Raw genomic sequence first — 16,827 nt, forward strand, 5'->3', positions numbered from 1 at the left:
TGCCCGCGCGACATAGCCAAAATGAGTTGTGACAAGTTGGTATCAGAGCCCTAGGTTACCCGGTCTATAATATAAGAGCGTGTCTAGTAGAGTCTCGTGGATCGGTACGATGAGCTCCGTACTTATCTGCGTGAGGCTATAGGACATTTATAAAATCTCACTTTCTTTTATTCTTTCGTGCTACTTTATTCTAATTAGTATTTGGAAAAATCAAATTGGTATCTGAATTGTATCTATTCTCTCATAGATGGTTAGGACTCACATTTACTATAGCCCGAGGTCGGTGCGAGCTCGCGGCTACGGGCGGCACCGCAGGGCGAGCAACGGCCGGAGAAGGGCGCGACCGGGCTAGAGGCGGCGGGGGGCTGCTCCGGCCGTGGGGCGGGGCTCTTGCGATGAGACACGGGCGAGAGATCTCCGTCTCCCAAGCCTGAGTATCAGCAGGATCGAGACCCGGCCGCAGAAGATGTGGCCCCAGCACGGACACAGCCCGAGGTTACTTCCGATCAGGCCATGCAGGATACTATGACCAGGGTTTTACTTCACCTAGATGCCCAGCAGGCTGCCGCTGGTGTTACTACTCCTAGCGGAGGTTCACCGACCAGAGTTGGGGTGCAGACCCCTCAGCAGAGACCTACTTGGGTAACATACCCCGCTGCAGCTATGGCTCCCCGTATTGATGCGGTACCCGCTCTTGGTGATGATCTTAGGCCTATGGAGAGCGCTGTTTTGACCGTGCCTGATCAGGATCTTATTGGGAGGTTCAGGAAGTTAGAGCCGCCGAGGTTTTCAGGTGCTTCTTTTGCGGACGCTTATGAGTTCATTCTGGATATCTATGAGTTGCTACATAGGATGGGGATCGTGGAGACCCATAGAGTTGACTATGTGTCCTACAAGTTTCGCGGCGATGCAAAGATTTGGTGGAGGTATTTTGTGGCTTCGTGCACCGGGGTTTCCCTCCCCCGTTCGGGACCCGTTCCACGGGCCTTCCTCGAAGTATGTGCCTCGGTCTTTAAGAGAGTCACGTAGGGAGGAGTTTCTATATCTACAGCAGAGGGGTATGTCTGTGGAGGCCTATGTGACCCGCTTTCTGTATCTGGCCCGTTATTCCACTCTTTTGATCCCTACTGAGGCTGACAAGATCAGGAGTTTTGTTGGTGGGCTAGTCGGTTCTCTTGCATTCCTTGCCTTCAGATGGAGGCTATGGGGGCTTCCTTCCAGTCCATCGTCGAGCATGCTTATATGGTTGAGAGCGCTAACGCCTGTGCATTTGGTGGTGGTGACAAGAGACCGCGTCAGTGTCACGACCCAAATTACCGATCGTGTGGGCACCTACTTTATTATCACTAGTAGGGGAACCCTTACCCGTTAACCCTTTAATCACTAGCCAATTTTAACTTCTTTAATCATTTTTACTTAAGCACACTACAAGAAAAAGGCTTATTAGCGACCAGATACAAATCTGGTCGTTAAAAGTATATCTTTAGGGACTGTATTTTTTCCTGGTCCCTAGTTATGAATTTAACTACGAGGAGACTAATCCTCGTCCATAAAATTGTCAATATCGGGTCCCTATTGCACCGAATTGTACGGGGATCGAGGCGCCAACCAAATTTCCTCTAATTTTTTTATATAAATTGTATAGTGTATTATTTAATAAATAAAAATTATAATAATTATTATTATAATATTATTATTATAAAGAAATTGAAACACTTAAACATTCCTCCATTCATCAGTATAGCGAATAGGGTTTATTCCCCATTCTCAAATCTCAACGTTAGCTCTCCAAAACCCTAAACTCTCATCATTTGATGACAGCCTAATCTAGTGTTTCATTGAAATTTGTTCTTGATTTCTTCGTTCAAAGTCACAATTATGTCGGCAACTGTTCTTCATTACTTCTCTAGGGTTCACGACTATTCAATTTTGGTGTGTTGTTTTGGGTAAGTTTTGTATTTTTGTTCTTGATTGTTGTCATCCGTGTGATTGAGTGGGGATTTTGTGATTCAACAAGACCCATATCACATTCACTTCGACCTCGCATTGAGATGTGAATGAGCTTTCCCTATTTCAATTCAAGGAGATTCCAAGAGTATTAGCTTGAAATTCGTAAGTTTGCTTTCCCGATTTCGCCTTTTCTCTTCTGCTTCAGTTATGCTTGTGTGTTTGGTTTTATTTAAGACCTGCGTCAGTGATGAAGTGTGTCATTTATTTGGTTACAGTTCCTTTCTTTCTTTCACTAATTTAGACTTAATTTAACATTCTAAAATTTCTATTTTAGTCTTGTTGGGTTTTGATGTTAATCTTATGAGTTTCGCTTCATCTCATTTGTGGACAAAGTGAGTGATTTTTTGCATTTATTTTCATTGTTGCTCTTCATTTCATTGATGGATACATGTTATTATTGTTTCTGCTTAATTATTGGGTGTTTATGCTATAATATATTTCTCAATATTATTATACCCATGCCAAATATTACTATGAACCACTCCTTTATGTACTATATGGAAGCTTTAATCAGCAGGGTTGTTGTACTTTGTTACCAATTTATACTAGATGAGGTGCTTAATTGAGTTTGCTAGTCTATAACAATTGACCGGTTCTGATGTTTAGTTGCATCTTGGTGCTATCTATACCTTAGTTTATGGAAGAGCGGTGATCATTTGGTGGCGTTCTCGTTTCCGCGGTCAACAAGCTAATGAAATTGTCAGGGAGTCTCTTCCGTTCTTCTATGATTGTAAGTAGTTGTTTAACTAAGTTAATGTTTTCACAAGCCTTGTTGATTTTAATATATGATTTTTATCATAATGATGGGAAACGTGGCATTTTGTGTTTCCATTATTGTTGACTCGTTAGATTCAATTTCTCAACAACATTCTACAACTCCTAGTTGCTAAATACACTCAAAACCTCTTGTTGAAGCCTACTTGATCGATGTGTAAATATTTTGATTATGCTTTTAGAAGGACAAGAGAACTGCTCAAACCACAACATTCAAGATTACTAATTGCTTGAGAGATTCCAGATTAATGTGTAAATATTTGGATTATGCTTTTAGACAGATATATGTTACTGGAAGAATATTGTAAGAAGACAAGTTTGTCAAGTCATTGCAGAGGAATAAATTTACCTTTAGAATAAACAAGGTTGGCATGCCTTATTTGTGCTTACATAATTGACAAAGAAACCAGAAAAGAAGAACTTTTTGCAAGGAAACACATGTATTTATTTGCGATAGTGCTGGACAAATTTGATCTTAAGTCATTGTCATGACGTTGAAGTATCATATTCTTTTTTACTTGGTGTATTTATTATGTTTCTTACATCTTGGTATATTCTATTTTTCAGAACGACGTGTGTGATACTATATTTACATTGAGTATACAATTTAGTGAATAGAAATTAGAGTTTTTTCTTAAACAAGTATTAGAGTGTTTTTACAATTTAGTGAATAGGTATTAGAGTTTTTTCTTAAACAAGTATTAGAGTGTTTTTATTTTTCACTATTTTAATATAGGATCATGTACACCATTCATGTACACTAGTCGTGTCAACTGTTAAGTGATATAAATTTGTAGAATTTAGATAGTTAGAAGAGTTGGTCTCTTTGAATATTGTGTTGCTTTCTCATTGAATTAAAGAAGACAGCATTTATATGACACTCTTAGAGATTATACTGGGTACCCTGTTGTTGTTGTCGTCTTATGTATGCTTAATATGGAGTTTTGCAAAGTTTTTATCCTTCTTTTGTTGTATAATTTACGGGAAGAAAATCATATTTCATTAGAAGGATCTGAAGTAAGGATAGCTTTGTTCTCTCACTATTTGTTTTACTCTGCTGATAACTTTATGTAATTTATAAGTAAGGGAGGGGAAAAGAGCGTAGGTGTAGATAGCCAGCGAAATATCAGGACAGTTGTGCCAATTAGGATTGTTAGATTAGCACGTCTTGCTATGTAAGTAAGGATAGACCATGCCTAGTGCGCCATGCGCCTCATGGCAAGCGCGTGTTGCTTGCATGTACGTCGCACGCACCAGAGTGTGCATGAAGGGCAAAGAGCATAGGTGTAGATAGCCAGCAAAATATCAGGACAGTTGAGCTGGCTTGTTGAGTTAAAAATTGTGCCAATTAGGATTGTTAGATTAGCACGTCTTGGTATGTTAGTAAGGATAGACCATGCCTAGTGCGCCACGCGCCTCATGGCAAGCAGGTTACTTGCCCTGTACGTGGCACACACCAGAGTGTGCACCTGCATTTTATCTCTAGTATCTCAACTTGTCTCCAATGATGCCGAAATCCACCTGAGCTTACCAACCAAACCACGCCAACAAGTCCTAAAACATACTCCATCCGTCCCAAAATGATTGTCTTACTTTCCCTATTAGTTTGTCCCAAAAAGATTTGACACATTTCTATATTTAGAAACAATTTAACTTTATGAAATGATTTACAGCCACATAAATAGTTAAGGCTTGTTTTGGACCACACAATTCAAAAGTCTCCTTTTATTTCTTTAAACTCCGTGCCAAGTCAAACTAAGACAATTTTTTTTAGGACGGAGGGAATACTATTAATTTATCCAAGACTACAAAACATGAAAATTGAACGTAAATTCTCCAAACAAGGGTTTGAGTTGTTACAGTTGGTGACATTCGGCAAGTGGAAACTATAGGAGAACTCTTTAATTTGTAAACAGAAAACTAAGATGTTATAGTAATTTTACCTCTGGAAAGAGCCAATGATTTCTTCTAGTGAACGAAAGTGTAATCCAAACTCCTAATAAAAGGAACTCGCATGGTAGTGACATGATTTACAATTCTAAAGTGCGTGGGATTAAGGCCTTAATAATTTTTTCTCACGAAATTCAGTGAGTATCACAAATCTTTGCCTAAATATGCTGGCTTCTCTTTCATTTTCTGGTGAGTGTTCTTTGTTTCTTCCCCTTCCCTGTTTGGTTTGTTCACTGATGTCGACGTTTTCTCTAATCCTTTCGTAAAGTACATGTATATTCTATGTGCATTATTTGATTGGGAATTTTCTGAACTCTTTTAGACAGGCTAGCTAAAATCAAATAGGTATCATGTCTCTCTCAATTGGAAAATCTTCCGTGTACTAATACTATTGCGGGAGTCAAAAGTTCAATTTTTTGGCCTGCTTAGTTTTGGAAGAAAATTAATTCTACTCTTCATTCTTTAACTATACATTCTTGGTAGCTATTTAGATATACTCTAGAATGATGTGAATTGGTATTTATGAATGATAGGAACTCAACCAAAGCTATCCGGAAACAAGATCATGCTGACTATTTTACTAGGTGACTTCTCTTATGCCATTAGAAATAGGTGAAAACTGCATTACCAGTACCTTTTTGGATTCAAAAACTTGCATCACTCTTAGCTTGGTACCACTTCTCTCTGGTAAGAAACACTGCTAAATCTCTTTAGGCTTAATTTTCTCTGCTCTGTATGTTTCATAGTACTACTACTACAAGCATTTATTTAATATATGTATAATAGGTAGGTGGAATACTTAGAACTAATATTGCCAATGCCGATATATGTATGTGATATAATAGATAGAACAACTTCAAATGAAGTAAGACAACAAGTAGTCAACCCATAGGTTGCTTGGTTTGAAGGAACTATTCAAGCTCAAATCACTTTGTGATAGATCCAACGTAATAGAGGCATAAACCACTTTTATGGAACAAGTTGTTTCATCCATAGCATTATTTTAGCACAATGAAATTCAAAAGCCTACATGTTATGAGTGTTAACATCTTTTGTGTCTCGCAGGATAGACTTGTGAATCATAATTTGCAATAATGATCGGAAGAAAAACCAAGATCGACGGCACTTAACTATGAGAAGCAAAAAAGAATGGAAGCATCCGACCTCTTACACAGTATAATAATGTGTTTCTACTTGAGACAAAAAGCTAATACAAAATTTGTCCAGCTTTTTCCATACTGCCACGAAACTGTATAATTCCTATATAATTCAGATGATCTAATTTTTGCCTTCAAACTGATTATTTCAACTAATATATTAGTTGCGTATTATTACAAACTGGTGCAACCAGGATATTTAGATATACGGTTGTAGTATGTAGAGTTTAAATTCTATGAATAAGTTGGAGGTAAGGTATATGTCCCCTCCTTGTATTTTGACATGTTAATGAAATTTGCACGGGTCTCTAATGTTGGAACCTTGATGTGTTTTGTGAAAGCTTGATGCTAGTGATACTTTTTTCTATATAGAGTTGATTATGAACATTACAATTATATAATATTCGGTGGCAAATCGTGTATGACCAGCCAGTTCTATCGTTACTATCATTAGGACCAGCTTTTTTGTCCTAGAAAACCTTTATTCAAACTAGCAAAAACTGGTCACTAAATGTTTTAGGGACCAAAATATGGTCGTTGATCTTCGTTTACGGACCGTAAATATGGTCCTAAAAAGGGTTTTAGGGAACAGATATTTTCCCGACGCTATAAGTCTCTAAGGACCGGTTAGAAACTGGTCGTTATTGGGGTTTTACGGCACATGAGGCTCATGAGCGACGGGTGGCGACGCATTTTTCTGGTCGCTATTTACTTTTAGGGACCAGAATAAGACTACTAGGGACCATTTTTCTGATCGCTAATAGCCGTTTTTCTTGTAGTGGCAATCAATGATCATATGAATGAATAAATAAATAAAACAAGTCATAATTAATAGATAATATAAGTACGGAAGTCTTAACTATTACACTCCTAAAATTAGAAAGTCATTGTACAAGGAATATAACAAAGAATGTCTAAAGTATGAAATACATCTCAAATATGATAACAAATAATGTCTGGAATGAAAGTACACATCTGGAAAGAGAGATCTTCAGGTGGCATGGCATGGGTAAAAGTGTTATACCTCGGAAAATTTTTTCGTTGATGCACAGTGAATAGACTAACGAAGAGCACAAAGTATATGGTATTTCAATAAGTAAGGAATGACATTTGATGACCCTAATTAAGATTTCAAAGACATTCGAGATAAGAGGAGAAAGTTTGCCAAGAGAAGGCAAGGCATACGATATGTATCGGAAAGGATTTACGAGTAACAAGTTAATGATGATTTAATGATTCTTTGGAGAAGAGTTATAATGTCCCTTAGATTGTTAATGAGGTGATAAACAAGTGTCAAGAAGGTTCCATAAGGATTGGAGATCAAACGAGTCGACGAGAATGGGTTCGGAAGAACTGGGCATTATACGGCCCAACATACTGGCCGTATAAATTATATCGGGCCGTATGTTTGGCCGTATAATCACCCTGATGGCCAGCCTCACCGGACCAAATCTATGGCCGTACATACGGTCGGAAATTTATACGGACCATATGTTGGTCCGTAGATTGGAGCGGGACTGATTTGAGGTATTATTAAGGCGGGTCCAAGTTATTCCATTTCATTTCCCCTTCACACCCCTTCTCTCTAGAACTCTCTAGAACATTTCTCCACACTTCTCCTACAAGAATTCAAGGGATATTAGTGAACAACTTCATCAAACCAAGAGAATCGTGTATAAGAAACCCATTAAAGTTCATCCAAGACAAGGAATCTAAGTGAAGGTGAAACTAAGGTTTTGCTCAAGTGAAGTGTTTCCACCCAAGGGTCATTTCTACACCATCTAAGGTAAGTTTTATGGTATTTTAATGTTGTTTAAGGTATTGAGAAGTTGAAACACTTGGATTGTAGAAGAATATAGAAAATGGGTCATGAATGTGGGAATAGTGTCATTTTTTAGTAATAGCTTGGATTGAGTCATGATTCTTGATATGTTGTGATTATGGTTATGTTATAAATGATGTTAAGAACATGGGATGGACATTGTATATGAATGAATGTAATAGTGTGCTATGATCATGGATATGGATGATTGGAAGTGAATTGAGAAGTAAGGATAATGTAGGTGAATAAAGACTATTGTTATGATGTTGTGAATGTTATTATTGATGTTTGGGAGTTTATATATATGATATGGAGGAAGTCGTATAAATAAAGGAGATGCTGTCTAATTTTCTCTAGCTTTAGTCATGTATGCTAAGCTATCGATTTTCTAATGATAGTATAACTCTAATGAAGGTAGAAACGTGAGCATTGAAGGAGAACGTGCAAGTGATAGAATAGTTGAACGGAAAGGTATGTAAGGCTAACCCTTCTTTCATAAGGCATGGTTCTTTGGCCAAATATCTATTCGTCTATGAGCCTATGATGTCCTCCAAATGATTCTGTCTTTAAAAGCTACTAAGTTCATGATTCTCGATATGATACGACTGTACTAAATTCCTTATATGATGAGTAATCCCCTAGGGATAGATGTAATGAACGACGATAGTAATGACGTCAAAGATGCTTATGAACTCCTACGTATATGTGTCTATGTATGATTATTATGTAACACCGAGCTTATATGCCGGGGTATGTTATGTAAAGCGCGCGCGCGCGCAGTTAGCTGGTACGGATAACCCGAGCCTTGGTAGGGCCACGTATGTATACTCACCGAGCCTTGCTACATGGCCGGGTATATGAAACACCGATCCTTCATGGTCGGGTATGCTATGAATATGACTATGTAAACGAATTATGAATATGAATATGAATACGATTATGAATATAAATATGGGTATGAAAGTGTAAATGAGTACGGATACGGATACGGATATGGATGTATGCACACGGTTGCGCATTAGAAATGGAATGTCCCTATGAAAAGCAAGTAAGTGTTTATGACGTTGGATCTACTACCTCCCATCTTATGCTATTTCTTATGTTGCTTATTATTCTTCTATAATGATGTTGATCATGTTTTACATACTGAGTACATTCTTCGTACTGACGTCCTTTTGTTTGTGATCGCCCGTCATGCACCTGCAGTGGCCGGGAGACGTGCTTGATCCATAGCTTTATTACTCAGGGACTACATAGCGGAGCTCCATTTCATTCGGAGCTATAACTTTTGGTATTTATTCTTTTGTGTACATATTTATGGGCATGGCGGGGTCCTGTCCCGCCTATATGATATGACATACTCTCCTTAGAGGCTCGTAAACATGTGTATATGGTTAGATGTGTTTGGCCTTATCGGCCTATATTTTGGATATCATTTTGTTAGCCTCGTCGGCTTATGTACATCCATATGGGCATTGTTATTGATGATGATATATATGTATTGTTTCCCAATGGAATTAGTATGAATAATGGATGGAAAGCATGATTTAGCTATGTGGCTCACCTAGATGTAAATGTGAAAGTATGATAAGAGGTGCCTGGGTGGGTTAGCACCAAGTGCCGTCATAGTCTCCGGTTGGGTCGTGACACAAAAGCTCACCCTCGGATCGATCGAGCGAACTAGCTTCAAGCTACGTATGTAATTCGGATGAAATCTTGAACACAATTTGCACCAAAAGTAAAAGTGCGTTGGGGGTAGTACACAAACACTATGTACCGAGTAAGCATCATAAAAGCCGACAAAGATTAGTTCACGCATATAAGTATAAAATCAACAAGATAAATAGATAGGTACTTAACACTCAATCCAAGTCTGTGTAATATCCCATAACGGAATCACCTAAGATGAAGTTTCTAAACCACAAGTCTCCACAAGTTTCAATAATCTCACCTGATAATCGCACGTCCAAGTTCCTTCCCTAGGTAGAGTCACTAATCCACAATTTAACTCAGTCAAAGGTCATATTTATATCATAATAGGCATTCACCATCCAGACCAAAATCAGAAACAACCGAGCATATAATAATGCAAAATAAAATGTAATGATGTGCAATGCAAAATATAATGACGTTCAATGCAATACAATGCACTGGCCAATCACTCAAACTGTAAACACATGTTAACTGATGTCATTGCTCAGTAGTCATGACCTGCAGGGGACCCATGTGTCCATGTACCACTCGTCTCGGATACTCATTGGACCTGAGCCATAAATCCTCCGCTTCGGAAAGAACCTCGGACGCAGATCCATATCATGTACCACTCGTTTTCGTAACGAACCTCGGACCACGAGATCACAACTAGCATCAAATAGTATCACAAGTTCAACAAGAAGATTATATTAACTTTTTTACTATTTCACATCACAATGTATGTCTCCACGTATTCCAGTTCATTAGTCTGTATGGACTATGAACAATTAGCAATATCAATGTCAAACACAAGGCATCATGCCACAAGTCTTTTATGAATCGTTACTGAACCATTTCCATCATGTATGAGTATATGAATGCATAAATGAGTGTACACATGTAAATCAATGCAGGTAAACTAACGATGAAGGTACAAGTCACAAGACACAAGTCATATAAAGACTTAGATCAACTCAACCATGAAATGAATCATACAACACGTCTCGACCAACATGAGAGTCTATGTCCCTCTTTACTTCCACATATAGCAAGTACGCCTCACAACTAAATCTTGTATCACCAAGATGCTCCGTTTTTCTATATATTATCATCAACAGTAAATCATACATCAAGTGTTCATCTACGTACTATCATAAATATATAAATCACAATTCAGGTCTAAACTCAGTATCTTTCCTTTCTCCGATGATATGTGTCACAATAAGAGAGAATTGAGTACAACACGACAATTTAGGTAATGAGTCTAATCATAATAACAGGGAAATAAGCCACCATCAACAACAATCAACCTAATAGAAATCCATCCTGAATCACCACAGTATGAATACAACTACACCTCATATTTCAGTACATAACGTAATAGCAACGAGCCCACAAAATCAGAAGTCATACCAACCTAGCTAATATCCAACCAAAGCACCATGTCCGAAGACCTAATCATGCTTTCTCCCATCAATTCTACATAATACATACGTTTCGCTAATCAAAGTGTAACTAAAGTAAGTCGTAACCTACACAGAACGCGAGTAAATGGTCTCGAATCGCCAAACCTTAGCCTTTCCTTCCTCTTTGGAGAACCTCGAAATGATTAACTTCTATCAAATATGTATTCTACGTCAGAATATAAATCTAAGGGTACCCATATTGCTATAGTTTTACTCAAAACCCAAAAATGGACCCAAAATAGCCAAATCCGAGCCACAAGGGTAAAAGTGTAATTTCATTAAAAATTCAGATACAATATATTCAAAATAGTACTCTACGAGTCTAAACGAGTCCAACGATACCCATATTGCTATACTTTTAGAAAAATATTCAAAATACCCCTACAATGTGAGTCCGGGTTTATGAGGGTAAAACGGGAAATTTAATGCATAATTATGTTACCCATCATGTAGTTAACCTTCAATCTTAATTTCATGGAATTCTATATATCACAAGATTTTCAAATTCATCTTTTCTATTTTTTGTCCTAGGGTTCTTAACCCATTAGTTCTTCACAATTAGTGTGTAGGATGACTATGAGATGATGATAATCAACAAATAAATAATGAATACTAGGCTAGAATCTTACCCCAAAGTGTTAGTGAATGCTTTTTCATTGTTATTTCCCAACCCTCCAACTATTGAAGGTTTCATCAATTCTTGGGTACTAATCTTTCACCCACCATTAATGGAGCTTAAGCTTGTCATGGGATTTGAAGAAGGATTGATAATGAATCACACAAGAGTTTGCACTTACCTTCAAAGAGGAACTTCACCCTAGCCCTAGGAAAATAGCCTCTCACATTCTAAGGAAGTGCTTTTGGGTTTATGAGGGGAAAGACTTGAAAAAAAGCACTTAAAAACGACTTTCTGCCCAGTGCACCCGTTACGCTACAGCGGGTGCCCAAATTTCTAATTAGTTCAAAACTTCATTTTAGCCCCCGAAACTCATCCGGAACCTCCCGAACACAAACCATCTATGCGTTTTGATTGTAAACCATTTTACGGACGCACCCATGATCTTGGAATTTCCAAAAGAGATCATTTTAACCCGGTGTTAACCAAGTCAACCCCAACACTTTGAAACAAAGCCTTCACTCGAGACTCAAAAAATCCTCGAACGCCTTGGGACCCAAACCAATGGCTTCACTAAGTCATAGGTCGTACTAATGAGACTCGGGAAAAAGGCCAACACGGTTAAATAGGTCAAAACACTATAACGACTAAACAAGTCACTACGGTCGGTATCGGATTGATAAGCCGGTTCTATTTCGAGGGCGCCTTGGGCTGTTCTAGGTCGTATCACCATATTTTGGCCGCCCCCCGTACCTCGGCTTTGCGTGCTACCTCCGGTGAGCCACCCGGATAGAAAGCTCCGAGCGCTCGTTTTCGGACACCAGACGGGGGTTGTTTCATCCCGGCCCTCGACAGTTTATCACTTAATCGTCCCTCTCGATCTATTTTTTCATGTGGAGAGGTTGGACATATTGCTAGGAGGTGTTCCCGACCCAAACGCGATTATTAGCCACAGGGGACTCCGACATCATCCGATGGTCGAGGTGGTACTTCTCGAAGGAGACGCTCGGGTCGAGGAGCCGCGGTGGTTCTCGGTGTTCCGCAGGTGGATCCGAGAGCGACCGAGAGGTGGGTCCCATAAAGCTAGAGGTGGGTCCTAGTGTGCGAGACAAGGATCGCAGAGTAGACGTGGTGCGGCCCATTATTACTCATTTCCGTGTAGGCCTCGGCAGGCCTCGTACGGATGCCATCGTGTGTACGATTTCCGTCCGTCATGGGGGTGTAGTCATCTCGTGTTATTTGATCCTGGATCCACTTACTCGTATGTGTCTGCATATCATGTCGTTGGCTAGGATTTTCCTTGTGATAGCATAGATATACATGTTCACGTGTCTACTCTGGTTGGAGATTCTGTGATTGTTGATCGAGTTTACCGGCCCTGTTTGGTTGCTTTTATGGGGTATGAAACTTGGGGAGATTTGATGATTCTCGATGCAGTGGACTTTGATATTATATTGGGGATGTCCTAGCTTTCTCCTTGTCACGCGATATTGGATGTCATGTCAAGACAAGCCACCTTAGGCTTCGGGCATTCTAGGCTCGAGTGGAGGTATTCTAGTCTCGCATCTAAAAGAAGATTATTTCCTTCATTCAGGCGAAGAAGTTAGTTAATAAGAGGTGTTTAGCCTATCTAGCTCATGTACGAGACACGACTGCTGCATCTCCACCCCTTGAGTCTATTTCTATTGTGAGCGAGTTCACAGAGATATTCCCGTCTGATCAGCCGGGTATGCCACCCGATCGTGACATTGATTTCTGTATTGATTTGGATACTGGCACTCGCCCTATTTCTATTCCGCCATATCGGATGGCACATGCCGAGTTGAGATAGCTTAAGGAGCATTTACAGGATTTATTGAGCAAGGGGTTCATTAGACCGAGTGTCTCTTCTTGGGGTGCTCCTGTGTTATTTGTGAAGAAGAAAGATGGGACCATGAGGATATGCATTGATTATTGCTAGCTGAACAAGGTTATTATTCGGAACAATTGCCATATGCCTCGTATTGATGATCTATTTGACCAGCTTCAGGGTGCTTCAGTGTTTTCGAAGATTGATTTGAGTTCAGGCTACCCTTTAGTTGAGGATCGGGGCGGAGGATATTTGAAGACAAGCTCTTCGGATAGATATGGCCACTATGAGTTTTTATGGTGATGTCTTTTGGGCTTACTAATGCCCCGGCTGCATTTATGAGTTTGATGAATGGCATCTTTAGGCCATTTCTTGATTCCTTCGTGATTGTGTTTATTGATGATATCTTGGTGTATGCCAAGAGCAGAGAGGAGCATGAGAGTCATTTTCGTATTGTTCTTGGGTTGTTGAAGAAGCATAGCTTGTTTGCTAAGTTTTCTAAGTGTGAGTTCTAGTTGGAGTCTGTGGCATTCTTGGGCCACGTTATGTCTAAAGATGGGATTATGGTTGACCTGGGTAAAAAAATGAGGTCGTGGAAGGGTTTGGCGAGGCCCACTACTCTTCACCGAGGTTCGTAGTTTTTGTAGGTTTGGCTAGCTATTACCGTCGCTTTGGAAGTGGTTTTGCTGATATTGCTTTATCTTGACTAGATTGACTCAAGGATGTTCCCTTCCAAAGGGTCGATGTGATTGTGAGGAGAGTTTTCAAAAGCTCAAGCTTCTTTTGACCTCAACCCCGATCTTAGCATTACCCGTAAAGGGTGAGGATTTCACTTGTATCGGATGTCTCCCATGTGACGGGGGGGGTGGTGTCAGAGCACGTTGGTGAGGATAGTTATGCTTCCATCGCCTGAAGATTCATGAGAAGAATTACTCTACCCATGATTTGGAGTTGTTACCGTGGTCTTCGCCAAGATTGGAGGCACTATTTTGTACAAAGGCCCATTGCGAGGTTTTCACCGATCACCGTAGTCTTCAAGACGTGTTTACCCCGTAAAAGATCTTAATTCTGTGCAAAGCGTCAATTGACGGAGTTCTTCAAGAACTATGACATCTCTCTATTTTGTACTATCCCGGAAGGCCAATATCATGGGCCGATGCCTCGAGTCGCAAGTAACAGTACGGGGAGTTTAGCTCATTTTCGATTGTTTCTAAGCGTCCATTCTGGTCACGGAGGTTCGTAACTCCGGCCACCGGGGCTGGCTATTCACCTTGATATTTCACTTTCAGCAGGATTTTGGCTTGTGTAGAGGCGAGGTCATCTTCGTTGGACCAGACCGACCACCGTCAAGATGCTCAGCTGAGAGCATTCGAGATGTAGGCCATGGCGAGACCAAGGAGGCCGTGATTGGATTCCGAGGCATTGTGATTAAGGGACGCGTGTGTGTTCCTCAGGTTGGTGATTTGATTCAAGCTGATCTTGTCCGAGGCCCATAGCTCTCGCTATTCCATTCATTCCTGGGGAAACTAAGATGTACCGTGATTTAAGACAAGACTATTACTGCATCGGGTCAAGAGATAAGATAGTTGATTTCGTGGCTAAATTATCAGCCAGGGTAAAGTATGAGTACCCGTGACCTTGGTATACTTCGCAGGAGACCATTCCCGAGCGGAAGCGGGAGAGATTGCCACGACTTGTGCAGGTCTTCCGAAGACCCCGGGCAAGTTTGATCTTCATTTCAGCGATAGCTGATCGGTTGACCAAGTCCGCTCACTTTGTTCCAAGCCTCGGTGTTTCCTATACATGTGAGAAGTTAGCCAAGTTGTATATTGGCATGGCACCTCACAGGCGTTATATGGTAAGAGATGAACCGTCGGTCAAGGGTTTGATGGGTTCGAGGCTCGACCTCGAGTACCGATCCATTGAGAGGTAGTCCCCTTGAGAGCGAGAGTTATTCAAAGCAAGTTTCCTTTGCAAATGGAGGTAAGGAAGAATGTATGCGGACTGAAGGTCCGAGTTTTACGCTTGCTTGGTGTGACTGTGTTCTATTGAAGGTTTCACCCATTAAGGGTGTTATGAGGTTCCTGAAGACGAATATTGGTCCATTTGAGATTGTTGACCGCAGGCGATGCAATGGCGAAGTTGGCATTGCCGCGTGCCAGCTTTATTCATCCAGCTTTTCATGTTTCGATGGGCGGTTAAGTACTATGCTGCATCGCTACATTGTTCATTGGGATTCTATATTACTTGATGAAAATTTGACTTGGCGATAGAGGAGCCTATCAGGATTCGGGATGGGTAGGTTCGAAAGTTGAGTTCGAAAAAGAGATTGCTTCTCGGCGAAGAGCGCAAAGGAAGCACCGTCCTCGAGTGTTACACTGGGGAGACCGAGTCCGACATGCGTAGCTGATATCCCCAGTTGTTCAGTGATTCACGTATTTCCCGCTCCTTTTCTCTTATTCACTCGAGGACAAGCGATGGTTCAATTGGTATCTGATGTAACGACCCGTTTGGTCGTTATAGTCTTTTCAGCACTTCCGCCCCTTTTCGAGCTTGGTTAGCTCATTTTTGACCCTAGGGCACCCATTGACATGCTTCCCGAGGTGTCTAGATTTGATTCGAGCGACTTTTTGTGAAATTTGGGCTTAAAGCAAAAAAGAATTGACTCAAAGTTGACTTTTGGGTAAACGGACTTTTTTTGAAAATCCGTCGATTCTGAGAGGTCCGGATGGTCGTTTAGAACTCGTGTGTATATCTAGTTCGGTTTCCAATGCACTCGGATGCAATTTGGGACTCGGGTTAGGAAATTGGAAATGAGGCATTGGGGGTTGACTTGGTTAACGAGACCTCCGTTGGAAATTTCGAGGCCACGAATGCGTTCGTAGCGTATTTTTGGCGCGGGGTCTCAGGCAAAGGTGGCTTGGCAGGGTGACGGGCCTCGCGAGTTGGTTCGGGATTTTGCTGAGACTTAGGAAAATATTTGGTTTCTCGGTACTCGGTGTCCGCTATAAGCAAAGACCGCTATTGCGTTGGATTTCCGCCGGGGTGGCTGTTTATTTGGCCTAAACCGCTCGACCGTTCATAGATGGCCGGGGCAGCATGAAGGTGTGCGACCCTAAAGGGCCACCGTGGCAAGATTCGGGCTTGTTATTTCATTAAGTGTATATTAAAAAACCCTTAGTCTATCATTCTTCACCATTACAAAAATTGGGCTCTTGGGGACTGTTTTAGAAGATTCTTGGAGAAAACTCGTAGTGGTAACCTCTTTATTAATTCCTTAGTCTTGCTAACCTCTATTAATTCCTTGTTCCTAATCATCATAGAATTCATCTTTCCTTATTAGTTCCTTAGTAATGGAAGATAAAAAGTGGATTTAATGGATATTCTACTTATGCTTTTGAATGGTGATATTGATTGGGTTTATGCTAGATTATGATATATCTAAGGTTATTAATCATATATCTTCCATTATTAATGTTGAATCCTTGAAT

At 40.4% G+C, this 16,827-nt stretch overlaps 1 long non-coding RNA gene across 1 annotated transcript; it reads left to right on the forward strand.

The window, feature by feature from the left end:
* Window positions 1-1,608: 1,608 nt before the first annotated feature.
* On the forward strand, window positions 1,609-5,588 carry LOC132065823 (uncharacterized). Its single transcript, XR_009416800.1, has 2 exons — window positions 1,609-2,112; window positions 5,268-5,588. It is a non-coding gene; the product is annotated as an uncharacterized LOC132065823 (long non-coding RNA).
* The last annotated feature ends 11,239 nt before the right edge of the window (window positions 5,589-16,827 follow it).

This window comes from Lycium ferocissimum, chromosome 7, assembly GCF_029784015.1.
Source record: "Lycium ferocissimum isolate CSIRO_LF1 chromosome 7, AGI_CSIRO_Lferr_CH_V1, whole genome shotgun sequence".
Classification (NCBI taxonomy): Eukaryota; Viridiplantae; Streptophyta; class Magnoliopsida; order Solanales; family Solanaceae; genus Lycium; species Lycium ferocissimum.